The 15,575-nt window shown below is 35.2% G+C and overlaps 1 long non-coding RNA gene across 1 annotated transcript in view; it reads left to right on the top strand.

Annotated features, from left to right (window-relative positions):
- Positions 1-13,283, top strand: part of LOC108585610 — a 234,858-nt gene extending 221,575 nt beyond the window's left edge. Inside the window, exon 5 of the long non-coding RNA XR_001902186.3 lies at positions 6,154-13,283. This is a non-coding gene — a long non-coding RNA (uncharacterized LOC108585610). The remainder of the gene's footprint in view (positions 1-6,153) is intronic.
- Positions 13,284-15,575: the final 2,292 nt, after the last annotated feature.

The raw sequence follows: 15,575 nt of genomic DNA, 5'->3' as shown, positions 1-15,575 counted from the left end.
TGTAATATAAAATAGACCCTTTTAAAGTATATATTTCAGTGCTTTATGGTATATTCACAGCATTTTGTGATCATCATTAGTATCTAATTTTAGAATATTTTCATCGTCCCCAAAGAATCGTCCTACCCGTTAATAGTCACTCTCCATTCTCTCAGCTCCGCTCAGCCCCTGACCTCTACTTTTTGTCTCTATGTATTTGCCTACTCAGTACCTTTCTTATAAATGAAATGATACAGTTCCATTGCTTTTTGGATAAAGGCAAAACTCCTTAACTTTGGCTCTAAAACTGTACAAAGCCTGTCCCCTAATTCTTCTCAGGTCTCATCTCAAATTATGCTCTTCTATAGTGTCTGGATTCCCTTCACATTGGGCTTCTTCCCTCACTCCCCACTTTCCAGGCTTCCTCTGAGTAACAGCCTTTGCACGTGTTGTTTCCTCTCTCCCTCTCTTATCATCTAGTAAACTCTGCCTCATTGTTCAGCCAAAGCCTAAGTGTCCTGTTTTCAGAATAGCCTCCCCTAACTCCTCTGAGTGTTTCCAATCTTCCAAGTACAGGATCTGATAGTACCGAGTACTTCTACTGTGTAGCATTGCCAGAACTGTAATATCCATTTGCTTTTTGAATTATTCAAACAATGTCTTTTTCCTCTGGTCCAAGCTCCATGAGATCAGGGACCATGTCGTTTTTGTACAGCATTGTAGCCCTAGAGTCTCACAAGTGGTAGTAGAAGCTGATTAACATTTACTTAATAAATCACCTAAGTTTGGAATAAAAAGATTTACAGAAAATAGGTACTGACATTGGGCTGATTTTAGAAAGAAGATGAAAATACAACAAGCACAGTATTTAGTAGTGGGAGGATACAGCAAATGTTAATGGGGTTAATATTTCTGGCATCCTGGGATATACTGTAGCTTATTTTTCTGTACCTTCTTGCCTCTCCTTCCTCATCTATAAAATGAAGATTACATTTGCCTTTTTATGTCCCAGACTAATTAAAAGACTCAATTAGTGATGTATTTGAATAAGGTTTTCAAACAAGTTATTAGAAAGTGTTCTATTGGCCAGGCGTGGTGGCTCATGCCTGCAATCCCAGCACTTTGGGAGGCTGAGGCGGGTGGATCATGAGGTCAGGAGTTTGAGACCATCCTGGCCAACATGGTGAAACCCTGTCTCTACTAAAAATACAAAAATTAGCCAGGCATGGTAGTGCATGCCTGTAGTACAGCTACTCGGGAGGCTGAGGCAGGAGGATTGGTTGAAACTGGAAGGCAGAGGTTGCAGTGAGCTGAGATCATGCAACTGTTTGCCATTGAACTCCAGGCTGGGTGAAAGAGCAAAACTCCATCTGAAAAAAACAAAAAAGAAAGTTTTCTATTAAATCATGAAGAAATCTATATTAAATAAACTGATTATAGTGTATAAAACCAGATTATGTGAAAAAATTGGAGGAATGACAAAAATTTCCTCATTCTTGTCTGTAACATACATATTTGTTGGTTATGAAGATTAAATCTCTTTTTATGATTGAATGTGAAAGGCACTTTGCAGTTTTATCAAAAAGAGGAGGAGTGATTTGATGTAAGGCAAGAAAGATGACATCTGTGACAACAGGGTTAGGTAGTAGCCAAAACAATGAATCCTGGCAGAACTCCTTGAGAACATAGATGTGATGAACCAAGAAGATGTTCAAGGTGAGTTTGTCGAGTTGGAGTAATGTAACATTTATTTAGGAAGAAAAAAGCAAGTGATGTCTATGGAAATGGCTGTTGCATTTGAAAATAACCATATTTTAGTTTCACATAGTTGATTAAATAAATTATACCACTTTAATTCAATATTTCTCTGAGTTCTATATATTTACTCATCAGTGGGTCATGTAGGATATTATGTGGAGACCAATCTCCTTAACACTAGAGAGGAGGAAGATTGGCTTTAACACTAAATACAGTGCCTGTATATAAGTGTGTTACATACATTTATGTGTGATTTCTATAGGCTTAGCATTTGATTTGGTTATATATGCCAAGGAGAAAAAAATCATTTATGAATGCTTAAATTCCTAATATGACAAAATTTTAGGAGAGATAGGTCATCAGCCATCATTGTGTTACAATCCATTGAAGGTATGTCTTTTTATGGACTCACAGCTGGTTAGAGGCAGGCGCAGACCTACAGCACAGGTATGGGATTTCCAATCATTGTTTTTTACTACTCACTTTCTTCATTCCTAAATGAAGGAGATTTTCAGCAAACAGAAGAAAAATGGTGGAATTGCAGCAAGTAAATATTCTTGGTGAATGAGGAAAATCAGTTATCTTATTGGTTCCATTCCATTTGCAGCTATCTCCATTTTTAGCTGTATTACCAGAGGTTGACTTGTTTACATTCTCACCTGCAGACCAGTGTTTTAAAAAGGCGCACAATCTGGTTCCAGCAGAATTACCCTTTCAATATAGGGTTACCATGAGTCAGTTGACCATGTTAACCAGGAAAGATTTGGGATAAAGGGTTGGACAATATATAAGAGTCTTTGGCAACCTTGTTCTTCTTTGTTTTAATTCCAGTAAATGTCAACATGTATTAGCTAAAGAACCAAACAAAATATTAAGAGTGTACTGATCTAATGGTAACTGAGGAATAGATTATACTGTTCAAGGACAGTCAATATACCAGGTTGTAAATATTTGATCAGCTGTTGAACCATGTTAGGAGGAACTTTTTAAAAAAATCAATCATCCAGACACTATATAGTTTCTCTATTATTTTGATGTTTACTTATATATGATTTAGTGACAAGTGCCTTTCGTATACATTTAATGCCTGCAGTAGATGTCTTTATACATATGCTTATTATAGAATGAGTACTGTAAGAATCTAGGAAGGGGAACATCACACACCGGGGCCTATCATGGGGAGGGGGGAGGGGGGAGGGATTGCATTGGGAGTTATACCTGATGTAAATGACGAGTTGATGGGTGCAGCAGACTAACATGGCACAAGTATACATATGTAACAAACCTGCATGTTATGCACATGTACCCTACAACTTAAAGTATAATAATAATAAATAAATTTAAAAAAAAAAAAAAAAAGAATCTAGCCTTTGTGAAGGGATGGAACTGAAAATCCATCCATGTTTGAGGGGACGAATATTCCAGTTACCCTGATTTGATCATTGCTTCTTGTATACATATAAAAATATCACATATTCCCCACAAATATGTACAACTATGATATATCTATAAAAAAGTTTCCGTCAAGAAAAGAAATAGAGTTTAAAAAATAAATTTCGAAAAATTTTGACTTTATGAAAACCCCTTGATAGCTGCAGAATGAGGGAAGCATTCAGAAGAGGATAATAGGAGAAGAGAAGTGGTATTGCAGGGGTACACCTAAGATATGAAGGATAGAGATGATGGTAGTGTGAAATTGTCTTGGCGTTTGTATTCCCATGGGCTATATATATATATATTTTGAGACGGAGTCTCGCTCTGTCGCCCAGGCTGGAGTGCAGTGGCCGGATCTCAGCTCACTGCAAGCTCCGCCTCCCGGGTTCCCGCCATTCTCCTGCCTCAGCCTCCCGAGTAGCTGGCACTACAGGCGCCCGCCACCTCGGGCTATATTTTTAAAAGTAACATAATTGTTTTTTTGAATTTTAAATGTCAATATTTATATTGCCCCAGAAATTGTATCTTTGGTAACCATTTAAACTCAATATAGAAAAATTCAGAAGTCAATCGAGTGTTTGAAGACGGACAAAATTGTTCAGAATTATTTGGAGTAATAAGGCAAATAAGCATGAAGAGCATTTTAACAGTTAACCTTTAATTTTTTTTTCCAGTTTCGAAATCATGTGATTCAAGACACCCATGTTAGCATTTATTTAAAAATACATAAAGAAATTCTTAGGAGTTGGGAAATTTGTCTTTGTTTTCTTGTTTGAGCTCATATTTCCATATTTCTCTTGTCAACTTTTACCCTAATGCAATATACTTTTATATTTCTGAAAGTATTTTATTGGTCATCTATCATATATCTCTGCAACAAAAATATATGTATGTTAAAATTTAATTATTTTTAGTTTTCTGACAATAAGATTCTAAATTTCTTCCATATTTAGTGCTATGAAAATTATTAGTAGTACATAATTGATCAAAACAACATAATATAAATTTTGATAAATACTTATTAAAGGTAAAAAGTAAACCATACTGAAAATGAATCCCTTAATAAGAAGAATAGCCTATTCCTGGACAAATATTAATTATTATCAGGTTGAGGTGAGATTCAAAATCAATTATATTCATATTTTTATATTTTATATATATGTAACCACTGAGAAAGCTTGTTATCATAAATAAGTAGATAGAAATGGAAGGAATTTTAGTAGAACAATGTCATTCAATTATTTGAACTCCTTCCAAGTTATGTGCCAAAAATCCTTCTAGTGATACATCATCAAAAATATTTTAATTATCTGTCAGCTGACAATTCAATTAAGTTCCCTTCCATTTGGATCCTGATTTGCGAAATGATTTGTCACCCTGTTATTAGGGTTATTTTCTTGCTCAATTTATAGAAAGTATATTAAAAAGGCTTTGCTGAGAGGTATTCAATAACTTTTATTAATTTTGGTACACATCTACTAATAAGTGCAATAGTTTTGATTAAATGCTTTCTTTTCATGCACTTTAAATAAACTGTTGTCAAAATCTCAGGACTACAGGATTAATTTATGGAAAGTATTTATCATTTACCTATTTGGCAAAGCCCATCATCATTTCAAACCAATCAGCCAAACAGATTTACTGTCCATCAGAAAAAGTTTGACTTCATTTTTTTAATTCAAATACAGGTAGGATTAATATGCATCTTCACGAAGCCCTCTCACATGGGAATTCTAAGATAGAGAGTCATAACACAGAGCCCTGATAAGGCTTTATTGGTAGGATGAAATAAAGCAATTTTTGAGTTGTATAAAAGATAAGCGTCTTGGGTGAAAATGTCTTGGGATGCATAAAACAAAAGTAAAGAGATATTAGTCCTAGTCAAGGATACCTCTAGATTTCATAGAAGCTGGGCTCCCAAGGCTGACAAAAAAGAGATAGGCACATCATAAAACCAGATACTCTTAAAGGGAGATTAGGTCTTAGAAATAAGCATGTGACAATCTGAGAGTAAAATCACTAATTACTTTTAGGAAAAAAATGAAAGAGAAACAAAGAAATCAATGGCACTTTACAGGAAACGTGATTAATTCAGGTTTTAAAGGACTCAAAAGTTGGAATGAGGAGGGCCTTGTTACATGCATTGAAAAAGGTGGCAGATGTCTGGGAGAACATCAAAACAGATGAAAGTGAGCAGAGAATTGTGAAAAAGACTGCTACAGAGGCACAAGATGAACACGGAAGAGACAAGCCCACTGTTTCACTAGATGCTGTATCACTTGGATGAACGATAAACTCCATTTGACCTTTTTTCTTCCATATTCGAAAGCAGGAAAGTTACTTTTCCAGCTGAAAAAGTAGAATTAAAGTCTGAAATATGCTAATCTCTTTTACAAGAAATCATCTTAATTTTAATTAAATTTTCCTATAGTTTACTGAAAGGATTTACAAACACAACTGCAGAATTTCCCTCAGTAATGTTTTAGAAATAATAGTGAATATGAATGGTACCACACTAAGAGACTGACAATTTTCTAAAAAATGTACCATGTCCTAAAAATTGGGTGTTGATATACTTGATGTTAATATTACAAACTTTTTAGAACTAAAAACTATAATAGTTGACTTATGAACTCTTAAAAAATGTATCTTGTCTCTCTCTTTCTCTGTCTCTCAGATGAACCACAATCTCCAGATATAAAACACAGGGAACCAGGGAACCAGATACCAGGAAGGACGAGTTTTCTTAAAATTTACAGTGGCCCAAATTTGGACCATCAGTAACAACCGCATGTTCTCAATGTATGTAGTGGACTGAGGCCAAAGCAGAACCACCACCACAGTCTGAAGAGTCCTTTAAGAAATTCTCTTATTGGGCGGGGTTGGGATTAAGTGATCTCAAATTTCTGCTTTAATCCTTAGTTCCTAAAATTCTACACATCTGTCTTGGGTGAATGGAACAGACCAGCTTACAAAACACAGATCCATTTCACTGTCTTCTAGGTTTCACCCATTATTGGTATGAGATGGCATGAGGTCCAGAGGAGTGTGGAAGCTCATGTGAGCATCGTTACTGAGGGTAGAGGACTTGCTGTCTGCACACCCTGGGCTGTGTGGTTCTCAGAATGAGCCACCTGGAAGGTCGATCCAAGCACATGAAGATTGGATTTTCTGGTGTCAAGAGTATCCTCTTTACTTTGGGTCTCTGGCAGGCCCTTATTCCCTTTACAGATTTGGAGGTCAGGACTCTTTTGGAAGTGCCTGAATCATTGACAAAATCTATCCTTTTATTCTTGTTTTTGCTTGATGCTACTACATCTGTCCCTGACTTCTGCTGAAAAGCTAGTTATGCATTTCATTGATCATTCCTTGTGTAGAGACCTGTATTGGCTTTATTAACAATGTGTTTATGGCCTTTAGTTTCTTCCTTATGGGAAAGAGGAACTCCAACTTCTCTCAACATTTAAATATATGGACAATCTGCCGTATTCTCCCTCTCCTTCATGGTGAAAAAAAAAAGGGTGTTGAAGGGTTTGTAGGAATTCATTAGTTTTCCACAATAAAAATTATTTGAAAATTGCAGGCCGTGATAGAAGCAGGTATGGAGTTCCTTACAAGATAACTCTAAGAGGTGTGTGTGGGGGTGTGTGTGTGTATGTTGAGATGCGTGGTTTCAGGCCTGCATTGAAGTTATATTTTTGTGTGTGCTACAGACATTACAGAGCAATCTCTTAGTTTCCTTTATTTACAAACCAGGAACTTCAGCTGTTTTATTAAAGACTGGATGTGAACGCTGAGGTGCTTTGCCAACACAGACATCAAAGGGACACAAGTGCACTTTTCCCATATGTTTTAGTTAGTTTTTCCCTGCATGTCTGATATCAGTCAGAGAGAGTGCTAGAATATAATACCTCACACCTTGAAGATTAAACACCTTCTCAGCTGGTATTTCTGTTTTGACTTCATTTGCTGCCACCTTATATCATAAGCACCTTGCACCATGTCATAGACACTCTTGGTTCGGTCTGTGCAATGAGATGGTGTTTTTCAAAAGCTTTGTTTTTTATTCCGCAAGTAAGTAAACTCTGCCTGATCTTTGACGTGAGCTTAGTCACTGAATGAATAGCTTCGTTGGACAACGAGATAAGATTATAATAGAGTCTATAATAATGATGCCAATCACAGATGGCAGGAAGGCTGTTATTCTTAGACTGCTGTATTTGTAAATCTTGCTAGATTTCCCATGGCTTAATCTCAAAGTGCCACCTTGTCAGTGATCGAGGTTTATATTTTAAGTTCCCAAGAAAAATATTCCAGAAAGAGCATCCTACTCTTCCTTACTGTGTAATAAATAAGTTCCAGGAAGGTCTCACATCATCTCAGGAATTACCCAGGGGGCATTTTTACTTCTTCACCTGACCCTGTAACAGGCAGGCAGTTGTCACATTCACTTATACATAAAATGATTCTTACTTGTATTGAAGGTTATATATTTATTTGCTGTAGTTTTATTTTTACCTAAATTGGAAGCACATATTCTGTTGTGGGCCAGGGAGTTGGAGTATGGAAGCTCAGGGGTTAGGGGACAGGCCTATTAGGAGGAAGCAGCAAGTCTAAGGACCAACTAGAGGTGAGATATCAGAACTTAGACTTGGAGGTACGTATTAAAAGGATAAAAAAAGAGAAAGAAAGTGTTTCTAAACATTCTTAACTTCTTGGATTTGGTATCTTCTTAAGGGCAAAACACTAAGGCATAGAAAAATCAGAATTCATGTTTCGTTTGTGTTATATCTTCAGAAAAGTTTTATGTTTTTATCTCAGAAAGTGGCTTCTCAAATTTTGGTTTTAAAATTTTCGGTCTACTTGCATGTCCCTTCTCTATACATCCCTGTGACTAAAAAGCAGAATATGTGCCACTGTGTAGCTAGAATAACAAAGGAACTGTGGAACGTTCCTCTGTAAAGAAATGGCCTATTTCAACCATGTTCCTATAGTCTATGGTCTGAGTGCAGTGTCCTCTCCAGATTCAGTGTTAAAATCCCAACCTTCAAAGTGATAGAAGTAGGTGGTGGGGCCTTTGGGAGGGATTAGGTCGTGGGGGCAGAGCCCTCATGATTGGGATTAGTGCCTTAATAACAGAGGCCCAAGAGAGAACCCACTGCCCTTCCATTGTGTGAACACACAGTGAGAAGTCACTGTCTATAAACCACAAAGCAGGCTCTCATTAGACATAGAATCTGCTGGTGCCCTGATCTTAGACTTCCCAGCTTCCAGAGTTATGAGAAATAAATTTCTGTTGTTTATAAGCTATTCAACTTACAGTATTTTGTTACAGCAGCGTGAGCAGACTAACACGCTACATAAGAGCTGACTGTGAGAATGAGACTCTAAAAGCTAGGAATGGTAGCTTTATAAATTACCACTTAAATGAGTACTAGCATTTAAAAGGAAATTTTAATGAGGTGGTAAAGAAACTATCATCAAATTTAGACTTAGAACATCAGATTATTTTGCTCAATCATTGCAGTTTAAAGATAAACAAAATAAGCCTCAGAGAAATTGCAAATTGTGTCACAAGTTTTGTTGAACGAGTAAAATCCTGGTCTTTTGAATGCCATTCCTGGACCTAGTTGAGTACACTTGATATCTCCTTTAATGTAACTATTCATACCCAAATCTACCTATTTTGTAATAGATAAAAGATTTTTTTCAAACCAAAAAAATGCCTTTAATCACATTGTTAGTTGTAATAAGGTAGCGACTAAAATCTAATACATGACTGTTTTCTCTATCAAAAAGAGTTCTGAAAGGTTAAACTCATATAAAAGAATAGCATATTATAAGATGTTTTATTTTAGATTGTAATTTTTAATTGTAAAAACGTTCACGGCTATTCTCATGTATTTTTCATTAAAAAACTTGCAAAGTAAGTGACTATTAGCTGTGTTTTACAGATAAGAATCCTGAAGGTCAAAATTTAAAAGATACATTTAAGATAATAGGACTAAGTCTCATACCCAGGTCTTGGTCTTCTGACTCCAAATCCTATGTTCCTTTCATTGTCTCATAGTTTTCTCTTTAATGGATAATTGACCATCCTCCTTTGCGTCCCTTGGTTATCTCTTATATTGCATTTCATTTCAGGAAATAATAATGAGAATCTTAAAACCAAACAAGTTGTAGTAGGGCATTTCTAAAATAATCCTGCAACTGAGGAAACACATCTAGAAAGACTAATATGGGGAAGTGTTCTGTTCTGGCAACTAGGAGGGACAGAGGCATTGAAATGCTGGAGTCAGCTCACACAGGCTCGCAAGAACTGACAAAATTTCAGCAATTTTGCTGTTAAACTTAAATTATATAAACAAATTGAACATTATGTTAAAACAAAGGTAATAAATACTCAAGACTTGTCCTTTCATACTACAGGTCACTCTTCTCTATGCTATTGGTGTTATTTACATCTATTGTGTCTGTATGTATTATACGTATGTCTTATAATGGTATGCTGCTCTTCTCAGTCTGGTGTGGGTAGTTTGAAATTGATCATGATGGAAATATTAATATTACAAAAGTCATGAATGCTATAAATTATTGTTTTCTTCATTATCTAGACTTTAAAATTATGGACAAAAATGAACAATATGGATTAATCTTAAAATTGTGTTGTGTTTGTAGCTGTTACATTGGAAGTAGCACATAAATGTAAGAAAATATTCTTCTAGTATTGGAAAACTCATATAATTTAGCAAAGCAGTCGCACACATCATCGAAAGCTGAGTGAAATCTGACATGTATCTTTGTTGTTTCATTGTAGTCTCTTTAATGTAAAATAAAATATCAAAAACATTGGTATCAGAACTGTACTCATTTGTCAATGATATGAGTGACATTTTTTCTAATGAGATCACCATTAAGCATTTATAGACAGTCCGATTTAGTAGCCCTATGGTTGAGGATAGAATGAAAAACAAATTGATAGTGAAATCCACTGTCACTACACTATAAGAAACAGAAAGTCACACTGAAGTTAGTGGTATGGAATACACAGTGAAGATTATTGTATCTTAAATATTTTATCATTATTTTTCTAAATTTGGCACTACATATTCTTAAAGTAGTAATATTTATATAAAATGTTTTTTTCCCTTTAGAGAACCAGTTGAACCACTGGATAGGGAACATGCTGTGTTGGAAGATGAGAGCCTTTGTAGATGAGAGGATACCAGAAAATCCATGTATGTTCCTTTGTAATTCTCTTAGAACAGGAGTTCTGCATATGTATAATACTAGTTTTATGTAATATACCTCTGGCCTTTTCCTACATTGAATGGGGAGGGACCTTTTTCTACTTGTGGGGCCTCAGCTTCAGATGACAGAATGCATTTCACGTTATAAATAAGTCACCAACTAACACAGACAATTGGAGGACAAAAAAAAAAAAAAAAAAAAAAAAAACCTCTCATGAGTTGCAGATAAGCTTGGGGTCTTGGCCCCAATATTCTACCTCAACAATATATTTTCTTTCATTTTCTTAGTATCTAGTACATAGCTAGTACATTGATGCTACCTTCTAGAACTAAGCACCACAGCTCCGGTACATCTTTGGATTCACAGAGCTCCACTTCATTGATGTGACCTTTCTAGAATCAATCATAGTTAACCTGTATTTTATTCTATTTCCTTTGGGTTCTGTATTATATTAACATTACTGTAAGAGTGGTTGTCAAGGAGTTAATGCCATTTTTCTCTCCAGGTAATATACATTCACATTAAGATATTCTTATTCTCTGTTTGTGCTTTAACCACAACTGATAACTCAAGGGCTGGGATTCTAAGCATTGTGGCATAATGGTGGTGACGGTAAATATTTAATAAATAATTTTTGGTTGATTGATAGGATGCCCTTCTAGGCTCTTTAATAATACCACTGCCAACTTCTCCTGTACTGTAGGCCAAATTAGTCATATGATTACCTCTCCCTTTTCTCAGCTTTGGAATTAAAATTAATTTATACAAAAGCCAAAATTGCAGATTGAGTATCCACGAGGTTTCTGGTGAAGCTGTTTTGAGTTTTAGAGCTGCCTTCCTTTGCCATGCATATAATCCTCATTGATTTTTATTTGGTGTTTTGCTTATACTACAGTTAATCAAATTTAAGTTCCATTTGTAAAGGCCTTGATGAGACAGCAGAAATGCCAAAAAGGGAAAAGAAATCATGAGATCATGGTCTTTTGACTTCTAATTGAAGAGTGGAGGTTAGGTATCAAATGAATGAAGGGATATTTTGTAGTCCCAAGAAGCTTGCTAAAGAAATAGCGGCATCTTATTGAGAATATATCTTTCCCTTTAAGCCTTCTATGACTACTAAAATGACTTAAATAGGAACATGTATGAAATGACTAACTAAATATGAGCATCTCAGAGAAAGGTGGGTTAAGTAAAGGAACTTTGTAGTCAGGGTGCCTGGCATCCAATCCTAGCTCTGCCTCATCCAGAAAATTTAAAAATCGGATATTATTTTTAGCGTACTCACTTTGTTGGGCTGTTTTAAGTATTAAATAAGATAATAAATATAAAAGGCTTAGCAAAATTCTCACTCACAGATTGTGATGGCAACACGTTGCCAAAAGTAGGATTTCTGTGATGCAGAATATCAACAAGGCAAGTTGGGCACCATTTTAAAGGTGGGGAATTTCTTAATTTTTAGGCTATAAAATGACATTCTTTGTTATTTTAAAAAATGATGGTATTTCATGAAAATATTTTAACCAACTGCAAACAGATTTAGCTATATTAAAAATGATTTGTTGAATTTTAAACAATTTCTCAAATATTTTTATGGTATGGAACTTGTAAAGATGAGAAGTATTGAATTACAGTGAGAATTCTTTCATCTTTGTCATTAATAAAGTATGAGATGGAAATGTTGTGTTACAAGAGATCACTGAGATATCGGGACAGTGTATCATATCTCAGTGGAAGGTTCCGGTATAATAGTGCTGCAGTCAGTCACAGGACATGATTTCATTCGAAATCCAGCCTAAGAATTTCCATTTTATATCTGAGTGTTCTGTGAATTTACACTTTCATCTGATTAAATGTTAACAGTAGCTTATAGGAGTATTCTGTAGCTACTCCTGAAAGATTGATCTATCCTTTTTATTAGAAGTAATTTTCTACATTATCAAAAGATAATCATTCACTTAAACATCAAGTTTTCCAGAATTTACTTTTTAATCTTTGTCCTATTAACAAATTGTAAATGAGAGATGAATGCAAAGACTAATAATCAAGCCTCTCTTCTCTCATCTGGTGAGCCTCCCTTTCCCCGAGCCCCGCAGCAGGACAGTATCTTCTGTAATGTACTTCTTAGAAGTCTGCAGGGGTGTGCTGTTACACAGGATCATCTCGGAGGTCCAAGCAATTATGAAAATGCTGCTTTTGGAGATTTATGCAGCACGTTAGCATATTACAATCACTGAGGAGTCCTGCAATGTTTCTTTGGTCCAGTGTTTTCCTCTTTTATTGCATAATTTGTGTTTCATAAAACATGTTTTAGAAAACTTTTCTCTGGATTATAATTTTTTCATGCAGAAGCAAGAAAAAAAAACTAAAGTTACTTTTCACAAAGTTTTTAGAGTGAGTTTGGAATAAGAAGAATTGGGTTTGAGCCCTTGCTCTACAAATTTTATAGCCAGGCAACATTGAATACATTATTTCATTTCTCCAAGTCTTGGTTTTCTTTTCTGTAAAAGCATGAAGTACCTAATAATTACCTACAGTTTTTATGAATATGTTGTCATGTAAGTTAACATAAGTGAAAATGATATATAAAAACAATGGATGATATTTACTGACTCAGATACTTCCCTCATAGATTTATTGGGCCTTATTTAATATGCACTCATTAATAAGCTAAGACCTTCAGCTTCTCAGTCCATGACAAATTGGAGTTAGGAAAAACAGCCAGAAAGCTATTGGGCAGTTATTGAGCAGTGACAATGAGTGGTGAACCCAAAATAAAAAAGCAGACTGACTATTGATACATGGGATAATAGTCAATGGTTATAGTCCATACAGATATAGTTAAATGATTATTTAAAAGGGGGTGGGGGAGCTGGGCACGGTGGCTCCTGCCCGTAATCTCAGCACTTTGGGAGGCTGAGGTGGGCAGGTCATTTCAGCTCAGGAGTTTGAGACCAGCCTGAGCAACATGGCAAGGCCCTATCTCTTAACAATAAATCAAAATAAAATAAAAGGGGATAGGGTATAATATTTTAAGGAGAAAACCACAAATGTGGATCTCTTTGTTATCCATATCTGCCTCTTGTACTGAGATCAGGACATACTTATAGTGAGATCTCTGTATCTTTCTGCTTAATACAATTTCCTGTATTAGTTGATTGTTAATTTATTTATCTGAAGTAACTCTTTCCCTGAAAGCCCTAGATTACTAATGTTGTGCTCTTTTATTTTTTAAAATTTTACTGTCAACTTAATGTCTGATTGTTTATCTAGATGTCTATATATGTTATATGATGTATAACTATTTGCAATTAAAGTATAGAAATAATATTTATTCACATGGAATATATTTGTCATGGAATATATCTTATTGAGTTTAAAAAGTAGTTTACCAAATAATACAAAACAATGTTTGTTTAAACAAATGTATTCAAAGAAAAAATTCTGACAGAAAAAGAATTAACAAAAAAATTAGTGTGATGATTAATTTGGGTGGTGAGTTTATGGCTTGTTTTTATTTTATTGTATTTGCTCATCGCTATGTTTCAATTTTTCTACAATGAGCATTTCATATCAATATGGAGTATTCCACACCAACATAACCAAAAATAAAACAAAATCTTTATTCCGATATTTCTGATGAAAACGATTGAGCAGAACAAATGGGAGCTATCACACAAAAGTCACTCGGGAGCAATAGTGTGTGTCCTCTTGCTGCCTGGATGCCTCTCTAGCCCTCTGCCTACCTGGCTGCCCTAAGCATCACAGTATCTTTGAGGAGATGATGGACTATTGCACTTCAAATCAATCAAATTCTTACCTGGATGAATTTTCTAAAAGATGGGAACAAAAATCTGAACAAAAACGGGAACATTAATCTTCCCATCCCCACAGGACTCTTCTAGAAGTTTCCAACTCTTACATTAAGTAGTGGCACAAAATAAATAAAATAAAAAGAAAATAAGAAATAACCTTGTAAAAGCTTGGTTATTATAATAAACTTGTCAACAGTTTTGTAGACGTAGTCTTTCATCTGGGCTCTTCAAGCAAACGTAACTAAGCTTTTTAATGATTATTCTGTATCAATGTGGTACTATCAGTGACACTGATAGGGATATAAAGTGCTCTCAGCATTCTATTTCTTATAGATAAATCTTGAAAAGTATAAGAAGGACTCATCAGATATTACCTGTGAGACACTCATACAGGTGAGAGCGTAACCCAGCAATATAATCCACCTGAGATGGCACTTAACTCCAGGTAAGAGATAAATGACATAACCAAGAATGCATATGGTTCTTGAGAAACTTTCATCATTCCCCTTTATTCATACTTTCTTTTGTCAGAGAAAACAAGATCACAGACTTCAAGTTTTGTTCTCATAGCTCCTATGGAGCACTCTGCAGTCAGCCATTGTGCTTATATTTAATGAGAAGGTGGAGGAAGACTCTTGGGTTTATATCATTATGAGATTATTAATTCCTTTAATATCCTTGTGATTTGCTGCACTTAGAAAATTGATAAATCATTTACGTTACACTGCTATGAAGCTTTAGGGGTAGTTGGCTAATTATTGGTCACATGTGTAGGATAGTTTATTAATAGCCATAAAGCCGTGTATCTTACAATGTAGGTCATTTCCAAATGTAAGCAAATTATATGATTGTATAATTTTAATAGACAAATATTTTGATGATATTTATTGATTAGCAAAGAGGAGGTGTAAATCCAAAATCATTAAAAATCTTGTCTTAGGTTTCTTTGCAGAAGTTTCTACCCTTCTCATTCTCTTAAGTTTTATTAATGTTTTGCTCATGAGCCAGATCGAACATGGATTTTCAGTAGTAATGCTAGTTATAGCTTACTTACTTTGTTTTTCTGTTGCTTTCTGTGGATCTGCTTTTCTGTCTTTCTTTGATGATTTTTGTTCTCCTCTGACTCTTTGATCCATTTATTTTTATTTTCTCAAGTGTCCCTCATGTGTACATCTTATTCTCCCTATTGCTTTTTCCCATGATGATTCTCATTGCCCCACTCCCATATCACCTCAAGGTTTTCCCATCATTTCCTCCCTGCAGTGCCTAGTAACCCGCATCATCTCTCTTCTTTCTGACCTCCAAGGAATCATTTTGACACTTTTATCCCTGTGCGAATTT

Source organism: Papio anubis, chromosome 6 (assembly GCF_008728515.1).
Source record: "Papio anubis isolate 15944 chromosome 6, Panubis1.0, whole genome shotgun sequence".
NCBI lineage: Eukaryota > Metazoa > Chordata > Mammalia > Primates > Cercopithecidae > Papio > Papio anubis.
Note: the sequence above shows the minus strand (reverse complement) of the source record. Positions and strands in the feature narration are given on the sequence as shown.